The sequence below is a fragment of the Neomonachus schauinslandi genome, chromosome 2, assembly GCF_002201575.2.
Source record: "Neomonachus schauinslandi chromosome 2, ASM220157v2, whole genome shotgun sequence".
Classification (NCBI taxonomy): Eukaryota; Metazoa; Chordata; class Mammalia; order Carnivora; family Phocidae; genus Neomonachus; species Neomonachus schauinslandi.
This window is the reverse complement of record NC_058404.1, coordinates 74,401,014-74,410,184: the sequence shown is the minus strand read 5'-3', so window position 1 is coordinate 74,410,184 and position 9,171 is coordinate 74,401,014. Positions and strand designations below refer to the sequence as shown.

Below are 9,171 nucleotides of genomic sequence, written 5' to 3'. Positions count from 1 at the left end.
CCGGGGGTAGGGAGAGTATCCACAGTACAGGTTGGAGTCTCAACTTAGTAAACTACAAAGGGCTCAGAGAGGATTGTTCAGCGGTTTCTGTAGACAGGGCAATGATCTACCTAAGAAGAAATGGGGCGAGCAAATAAAGCAGAACTCAGTCATCTGGATAAAGAAACAGGAGCAGGAAAGAAAATGTGTAAGGGGTCCACCGTCGGCGAGCGAGCAGCGCAGAGAGTGATTACAAACAAGAACTCAGGGATGCCAGGCTTGGAGGTCTGGTCTTCTTGAAGGGGGTGGGCGTGAGTGACGTGGCCGGAGTGGGGCGCTCCAAGAACCGGGGAAGAGAGGGTAAGGCGCCCGCATCCCGTCTGTTCCCTTAACCCCGCATTCCCTCCACCCTCCCACCCCCCGCGGGACTGAAACAACCTTCTACGTGCTCTCCAGCAGCTGAGAAAGCTTTGGTTCTCCTGTGATATGCGTGGCGGCGAGCTACGTCCACCTCCACCCTCCCGGCACCGGCTCACCGTCTGCTGGGGGGGAAGTCTAACGCGTGAAGCTGGGGTGTATGAGTGAGAAAAAAGGGATGCTGAGGGCTCCAGGAGACCTCCGACCACTCAACACCAGGCCCGCGCGCCCTTCTGCAAGCTCCCGGCTCTGGCAGGTGCATTGGGACCCGGGCGCACACCCCTCTGTGATCCGGCCGCCGCCAGAAAATTACCCGGGCAACAGCACCCGCGGAGCCCCGGATGTGGTTGCTAGGGCCGCAGCGGGAGGGGCGGGGCCAGCCTCCAGGAGAGGGGCGGAGGAGGCCTCAAGGGAGGCGCGTTGGCACCATCGAGATGTGGCTGGGCCGGGCCAGATTGAGGGAGAGAGAGGCCGTCCAGGGCCAAGGACAACGCTACTTCCGGTCTCCTCACTTCCGGCTCCGCTGCTGTCCGTGTTGGCGCTGCAGGCCGGGTTGAGAGGCTGCCGGTCTGAGTGTCCGCGGCGGTTGGTCAGTGTGAAGCTGTGACAGCTGCAGTTGCTCCCCGCCCCCGAGAATCCGAGGTGCGTGGGGGGAGGGGAAGAAGGAAAAGGCCCAGGTCGCGTTTCCGCTCACTTCGTGCCAGGTTTGGGACGATTCCAGAGAGCCGCGGCAGGGATAATCCTCGACGTGAGAGCCGCCGAGTTCCCCGCAGACAGGTGAGGGCGGAGCCCGCCCGCAGGGAAGGGAGGGGCAGGCTCGTCCAAGGTAGTTGGTGGGGGCGGACACGTTGCCTCTGGAGCTTGCCATTCCGGACTTTCACTGGACACTTCTGTCTCTAGGCTGTGCCGTATCTGCCCAAGTATTCGGCCTTTCGTTTCTGCCCCAACCCCCTGTGTCCCCGAAACAGCCGGTGAAAAGGGAGGACTGGCCCTTGCAAGGCTGCACTCTCTCATCCTTGCATGTGTTGGATAGAAAAAGGGGTGGCAGGATCCAGGTCTTTCTCGACTAAGTCTCGGAGTGGGCCACCTTCAGGTCTGATGTCCAGTGTTTATTTTTCTCCGGCTCTCTCTGCATCCCTTACTTCCTCTCTCCCTCAGCGAGAGGAATGGAGATAGTGATAGTCCCTCCCAGAGGTTCACGGGGCAATCAGTGGTGCAGGTTGGAGCCTTGCCTAAGAAACGTCCCAAGTCTGTGCTTGTGAGGACGGCCAAGGAATGCTGGAGTTTGGGGAGGAAGTCGTGCTGTCGTTTTCTCGTCCGTTCCTTTTTGCCAAGTTAGTGTTTACGTGTCTAGGAAAAGGAAAGAGGTTTTTTTTTTTTTAAGAACAGTTTCTAGACGCTTTTCCTTTTTACTTTATTGCTTCCTTTGTTATGTTTTTATCTCCCTCTTGAACCCTTTGATCTCAAAAAGTTTATAGTTTACACTTCCTACAATCCTTAAGCCATCCCCTTTTAGGATTTCTGTCTCCTCCCTTTGTTTTCTTCTAGATTAAAGTACGTAATTTCTCTAACTCGTTTTTTATCTTTGTTTTCCTTGCTCTACACGACCAACACCCTCTCCTGACCACGTCCAACACTCCTTGTCTGAGAAAATAGAAAATATTTCTAATTTTATTATTTGAATGAAAATCTCTGCCTCAGTTACTTTCATTCCTTTTCAAATTAATAAATTAGTTTGCCTTAATCCTGGGTTATGCCTTGGGGTCCATAGTCTAGGAGTCGATAACTTCCAGGGGTCTTCTCATCCCCACCCCTGAAATTATGTGCAGAATTTTGTTTGAGTGCATGGGGAGTTGGGGGAGAATGTCCATTTACAAAAATCAGATTCTCAGAGGAGATATAAATCCTCCAGAGAGATTAAAAACCATTCTTCAGTGTCTTGTTCAAGTTAATGACAACTTTTTTTGTGGAGTTTTATTTTTACAAACTGTAAATAGCTTGTATTGGGAGAGTAGAAAGCAGAGATTCTAGCTTTATACTGAAATCTCTTAACTACTTCAAAATGTCAGTGTTTCTGAATTCTTTCCTAGACCTCGAGAAGGAAGCAAGACTGCCTACTTATTTAGTTCCTGATTTGTGGTTTTGAGGTTTCTTTTTATGGATAGCTGTTTGTGACCAATGCTGTGGAGATCCAGTGGGTTTACAAATTAATGTGGTTAATTATTATGTAATACATATTAAATACCACCAACCTACTAGGTACAGTTCAGAACAAAAAATTTAAATTTTGGTTGTCCTTTGCTTTCCTTTTCTTGTTTTTCCCTTGAGACTTTGGCTTTGCTAGGAATGGCAAATAAGATAATTTCAGTAGTGTAGTGCTTAAATTTTTGGTATGTTCCTGCTTATCTTGTCATCCCCTTTTCTTCTCTATATTAGGTATTTTAATGCTTGTTCTTTCATGTGAATAGGTTAGTATCCCTCCAAACTTAATGTGAGTTTAGAGTTTGTACTTGAACTTACTGATTTGGTTGGGAAGTGTTTATTGGTTGAGGGTTGAAGTTCTAAACGTTTGCCTCTTGTTTCGTAGAATGTTAGAACTTGAAGAGACTATACAGCTTATCATAGTTTGTGTAGAGTAACCAGATTCTTCTGCTCACAAAATTATTTTCCTGAAGTCTTTCATCACTTGGAGGAGCAGAAAACATAATTTTATAAAGAGTAGATTATGCTGAATTAGTTTCTTTCTAAGCTGATGACAAAGTCAGCAGATAGGTTATATCTGACACTAAACAATTAACATTTGTTTGCTTACTTTGTGCCAGGCATTATGTTAAATGTTTTACGTGACTATCTCATCTAATCCTCACGGCAACTTTATAAGATGGCTAAAGTCTCCATTTTTATAGATGAAGAAACTAAAACTAAGTGATTAACTGAAGCCAAAGTAATCTGCCCAGAAGCACACTGGTGGAGCCAGGATTGAACTTAGGTTGTTTGAGTCCAGACTCGAGCTCTTAACTACTACTCTAGACTGCTTCTACCATATTTCCTTTACATCATTTTTGGCATGACTTGGGGGTGTCTCACCTTATTCCTATCAGCTGTTAAGAAAAGTAGATCTTTTCCCTTATTAATCTTCAGTAGATGAACACCTTTTTGAATGTCATACCTAAAAGTATGACACAAAGAAATGAACTTGGCGAAAGCCTATGGAGTGTTTATTTGATAGAGTTTTCCCATGGGGATGGATATAAATCTGTGTGTATATAGAGTGTGTGGGTTTATTATGACGTGAGGAGTGGAAAGTGAGAAAAAGGTTTTAAGTAATAAACTTGGCTTTGTAAGAGTCTGGAGGTATAAATACATCCAAGAATGACAGATTTGGGATGGAGTAAGGAATAAACTCAGGATGAAGGAAGGAATAAATTCAACAGGGAATTTTTTTTTAGGATTCATTTGTTTATTTTGGGAGAGAGAGAGAATGGGAGGGAGGAGCAGAGGGAGAGGGAGAGAGAATCCCAAGCCGACTCCATGCTCATTGTGGAGTCCGACTCGGGGCTCCATCTCATGACGCTGATATCACCCCTGGAGTTGAAACCAAGAGTCAGATGCTTAACTGACTGAGCCACCCAAGCACCCCTCCACAGGGAATTTAAGCTAATATGGCTATGGATGAAAAAACTATCAATATATGTACAGACTGGAAAGACCTGTTCCACGTAATATGAAAGATGATGACTTAGGAACCATGACAGTCTGAAAGTCAGATATGTACCAGCATTAGTTCTAGGATGTGTGAAAAACACTATAAAACAAGAGAATCTGAAAATAATCTTGTTATCTTTGGTCTACTAGCTTTAGGCAGCCATGGAAGCCACTGAATAGCTCTTGCAGATTCTCAGCTATTGTCTATAAAAGTATATCTTTTCTTTTTCCCTTTCCTTTATTCCTTTTCTCTTTCTTCTTTCTTCTGTGTCTTATTCTTCTCTTCATGATTTCTAAACCTTTGTCTTAGGGTGTTGCTGGAAATAGCTCAGATCTTTTGTGAAAATATGGCAGTATCTTTGCCATATTCTCATCTAAGAGTTTTTATTTTGTTTTATTTTTGTATATCTGTGATAGCATTGGACTAATAGCTCCTTGATGTTCAGGCTTGATCTTTGACCTTTTAGGGAACTGTGATGGAGTTTTTGAAGCAGGATCATAAGAACCGTGGAGTTGGTGATGAGGCCTAAATATCCAGAGGAGTCATTTGGCCAACTCTGGTTTCTGCTAGCATGAGATAGTATTTTAGAACAAGGTTTCCAGACGTTTCTGCATCATGGCGGAAATGATTTACTTGTATGGCAGACTATAGCCTGGCTCTCCCTGGCTCCCTGAAGTCCGAAGGAGGGGTCAATATTTCAGCACATCTGTAATTCATTCTTGGCACACTGGTGCCAAGTATGATTTGCCTTGGAGAAGAGGAATATGTTACTTTATTTAATACCTTCTGTTTATTTAGTATATAATAATTTACAAAGCACTTTCATACTTTATTTTACTCCAGTTTTTTCCATACTCCATTTTACTCTTAGTTTTACTCCAGCCATATCAAGTAGGTGGAGCAAATATTACCATGTTAGAAATGAAAAAATTGAGATTTTAGATAAAGTGCTTTGTATAAGGTCACACATGTAATAAGGGGTGGATCAGGAATTCACATCCCAGGTGGAAAGAGTCCCTGGGAGTTAAGTCAGTGGCATGTAACCTCCAGGATGGCCAGGACCCTATCTGTTTTGTTTAAGTGCTACTTTCAAGGCATCAAGGGCAGGGCTAGGTACATGGAAGTCCATAATAGTTGTCAGTTATTAAGTGCTACTCTGGCTAGGCATTATGCTTTGTAGATGCTATATTAGGTATATTAGATACTAGTTATTCTTATTTTCTATTAAATGAAGAAACAGGTATATAAACCAGCAGAAGTAATTAGTCCAAGGTCACCCAAGCTGTAAAGGAGAACCACAGACTAATAACCAAAGTTGCTTGCTCCAAAGCTTGTACTCTTTTCACTATAGTGACTGAATGATTTCATGACATTGTAGGGTAGAGATTGGGTTCCATTTAAAGTGTGTGACATTGGGGGCAAAGGGTGATGGTGGTAAAGGGAGCTAGCCAAGTGGACTATTAGGTGTTTATTTTTGGCAGTTTTGAGGTTGAGTTCTAGAGATGGTGGCTATCTTTTTTAAAGGATTTCCAAATTGTTTTGAGATGGGGGTGGGATAGAAGAGTAGTGTGGTACAACTCAGTGACTTGGACCATTGGTGCTATAGGTGCTCCTAACAAAAGTGTTAAAAAAATATAGATCCTCTTCATATATGACTTAATACTAATTATAGATTATTTCTTAAAGGTAGGTTTACAGATTATTTTTATTTGTTCTTTCTGTATTTATTAATTTTTCTCTATGGCATATTAATGACTTTTAAAAATATTTTAATTATACAAGTAATATATATTCTTCAAATTAAAATTCAAATAATATAAGCAGATGAAATGAGAGTTTCTAGTGCCCTAATCCCTCTGTCACCTACATCCACTGTTAGTTAATTTGCACGGTAGTTGCTGGGGGTTAGATGAAATAGCTGAGGAAGCTCTAAACGAGCTCTCATACTGTAGCACTAGCCACATGTGGCTATTTAAATTGTTTAAAATAAAATAGGAGTAAAAATTCAGTTCTCAGTCACATCAGTCACATTTCAGGTGCTCAACAGCCACATGTGGCTAAGTTGCTACTTTACTGGGTAGTGCAGGTATAAAACATTCCCAACAACATTGGCCAGCCCTGCTAAAACTTTAAAATACTACATGATTAGTGACATAATTGCTGTACTGTTGAACCAAGATTTTAAAAATCTCTGTATTGCCCATGGTGCCTAGCAGTTTTTGTTTTAGCTGATGAAATATTATTGCCATATTCTCTCTCAGCTTTTTATTTTAACTAAATCCAGATGGTCAAAGTCTAATGTTTTTCTTGGATATTTGGGGATTATAGTTACCTGCTTTTCTAGGATAAAGAGGACAGCTTTTCTAAGGGTGTGTTTTCTCTCTCCTCTGAGCTCTAGACCTATATATTTTGCTTTCTAGTTGGTGCCCTCTCTTGAGTATGTAAAAGGTATCTCAAACACAACATGTCTAAAACTAAATTGATTTCCCCTTCACTTCCACACCCTCCCCCCCACACACACACAAAACCCAAATGTTCATCTTTCTTTGTTCCTTATTTCAGTGAGTGACTCCATTATCTTTCCAGTTGTAAAATCCAGAAAACTAGGAGTGGTTCTTTTTTTGTTTGTTTGTTTGTTTTGTTTGTTTGTTTTTTTAGATTTTATTTATTTATTTGAGCGAGAGCACATGAGAAGGGGGAGGGTCAGAGGGAGGAGCAGACTCCCTGCCGAGCAGGGAGCCCGACGCGGGATTCGATCCCGGGACTCCAGGATCATGACCTGAGCCGAAGGCAGTCGCTCAACCGACTGAGCCACCCGGGTGCCCCTGGGAGTGGTTCTTAATAACTCCCTCTCCCGGTTACATCCAGTCTGTCAACAAGTTTTATTAATCTTACTTTCTGGATATCTCTTGAATCTGTTTACTTCTTCCCATTTCCACTACCACCACATTATTTTGTTACCATCATCTTGCCTGAAATTTCTATGGTAGCCCCCATTCTTGTCTGTCCACTTCTGTTTAGGCCACTCTCTAGTTCATTAACCATCCTGAAGGCGTAGTGGTTTATTTTGAAACACACATCTGATTGTTACTCTTCTCTCCACCTCCCCAGTCTTTCTATGGCGTCCCACTGCTTCGAGGATAAAAATAAAACCCCTTAACAATGCTTAACTCATCCTCACCCTCCAGCCTCCTCCTATACAGTGTTCTGCTTAACTCTCCACTTCAACCATGCTGGCCACCTTTTAGTCCTTTGTACTTGTCTTGCTCTTTGCCATTACAGAGCCTTTGCACATGCTTTTTTCCCTGTCTGGGTCACTCTTCTACATTAGCTTGTTAGCTCCTAGCTATCCTTCACACTTCAACAGAAGTTTTGTTTCCTTAGGGAATACTCTAACCTCTGAGATTAGATACTCTAACCTCCCAGAACACACATTTACCACAGTTAAAATTTACATTTTGTGTGTGATTATATGATTGTCTTTCTCTTCTGTTTGCCTCCAAACTCCATGAAGATAGGACCAAATCTTATTTTCTTTTTTGGCTGATTCTTAAATCCCTATGACCTACCTAGCTCAGTACCTGATATGAATATTGAAAACTAATTATTATAAAATATAGCACAGTATTCTTAGATTATAATAAACTCTTATTTTAGAACAGTTTTATAGAATTATTGCAGATAGTGTAGTGATTCCGCTATACCCCATGCCCAGTTTCTCTTATTGTTAACATACTGCATTAGTATGGTACATTTGTCACAATTCATGAACCAGTATTCATATGTACTAACCTGTGTTCAAATTGCATCAGTTTTCTCCTAATGTCCTTTTTCTATGCCAAGATACCACATTACATTTAGTTGTCATGTGCCCTCTTGGTTTTGACTGGTTCTCAGACTCCTTCATTTTGATTACAAGTTGATAGTTGAGAATTACTAGTCAGATATTTTGTAGACTATCCCTTAATTGAGATTTGTCTGATGCTATTCTTAGGATTAGACTGGATAATGTGTTTTGGCAAGGAAGACCCACAGAGGTAAAGTGACATCCTCATCATATGAAGAATAAATACTATCAATGTGCCTTACCACTGTTGTTAACCTTGGTCACCTGGCTTGAGATAGGGTTTATCAGTTTCGTGGTGTCCTCTGTAAAGTTACTTCTCCCCCCACCTTTGCATACTTTTTAGAAGAAAGTCACTATTAGTTGAAGTACATGCTTAAGAAGTAGGGAGTTACGGGGCGCCTGGGTGGCTCAGTCGGTTAAGCGACTGCCTTCGGCTCGGATCATGATCCTGGAGTCCCTGGATCGAGTCCCGCATCGGGCTCCCTGCTCGGCGGGGAGTCTGCTTCTCCCTCTGACCCTCCCCCCTCTCGTGTGCTCTCTCTCATTCTCTCTCAAATAAAAAAAAAAAAAAAAAAGAAGTAGGGAGTTACGTTCCATCTCCTTAATAGTGGAGTATATGTGTGAATTTTTTGGAATTCTTCGGCAAGGGAAATTCATCTCCTTGTCCTCATTTATTAACTTAACCATTTATTTATATGAATATTGACTCATGGGTATTTATATTTTGACTTGTAATCCAGTACAACTTTATTTGTTGCTCAGATTGCTTCAGCTTTGGCCATCGGGAGCTGTTTCAGTTGGTTTTTATATTCCTTTGACGATTTTGTTGTTTTGTTTGGTTTTTTGGTGGTGGTTTGTTTTTTTTTTGGTTTTTTGGGGGTTTTTTTAGCACATCTTTTTCTGGCACTACAAGATGTTACAGACTCATCTTGTATATTTCCTGCCCCAGTCCTAGAATCAGCCATTTCTCCAAGGAGTGCTGGTTCCCTTTATTGGAGAATGGTATTAGAAATCAATATCTGGGAACTGTGTGTGCTCATTCTTGCTGTGGTTGCTTCTAAAAATATACACCAACTCATGTAAATATACATATCTCTAAATATTTAATACCTGTATTTGTGTTTAAGCAGTATTCTTAGATTATTTACTCTGAACTTTTTTCCACTGAAAACAATTACCTGTGAATATTGAGGGGTTTGTTCTATATAGTTTTGGGAATTTA

At 41.9% G+C, this 9,171-nt stretch overlaps 1 protein-coding gene across 3 annotated transcripts in view; it reads left to right on the top strand.

Annotated features, from left to right (window-relative positions):
* The first annotated feature begins 866 nt into the window (after positions 1-866).
* Positions 867-9,171, top strand: part of ARFIP1 (ADP ribosylation factor interacting protein 1) — a 112,764-nt gene continuing 104,459 nt past the window's right edge. Inside the window, exon 1 of one of the 3 annotated variants that reach the window (XM_044912867.1) lies at positions 867-1,173. The gene's annotated coding sequence lies outside the window, so the exon portion shown is untranslated. The remainder of the gene's footprint in view (positions 1,174-9,171) is intronic. The other 2 variants (XM_021698859.2, XM_044912866.1) reach the window with 2 other exon arrangements.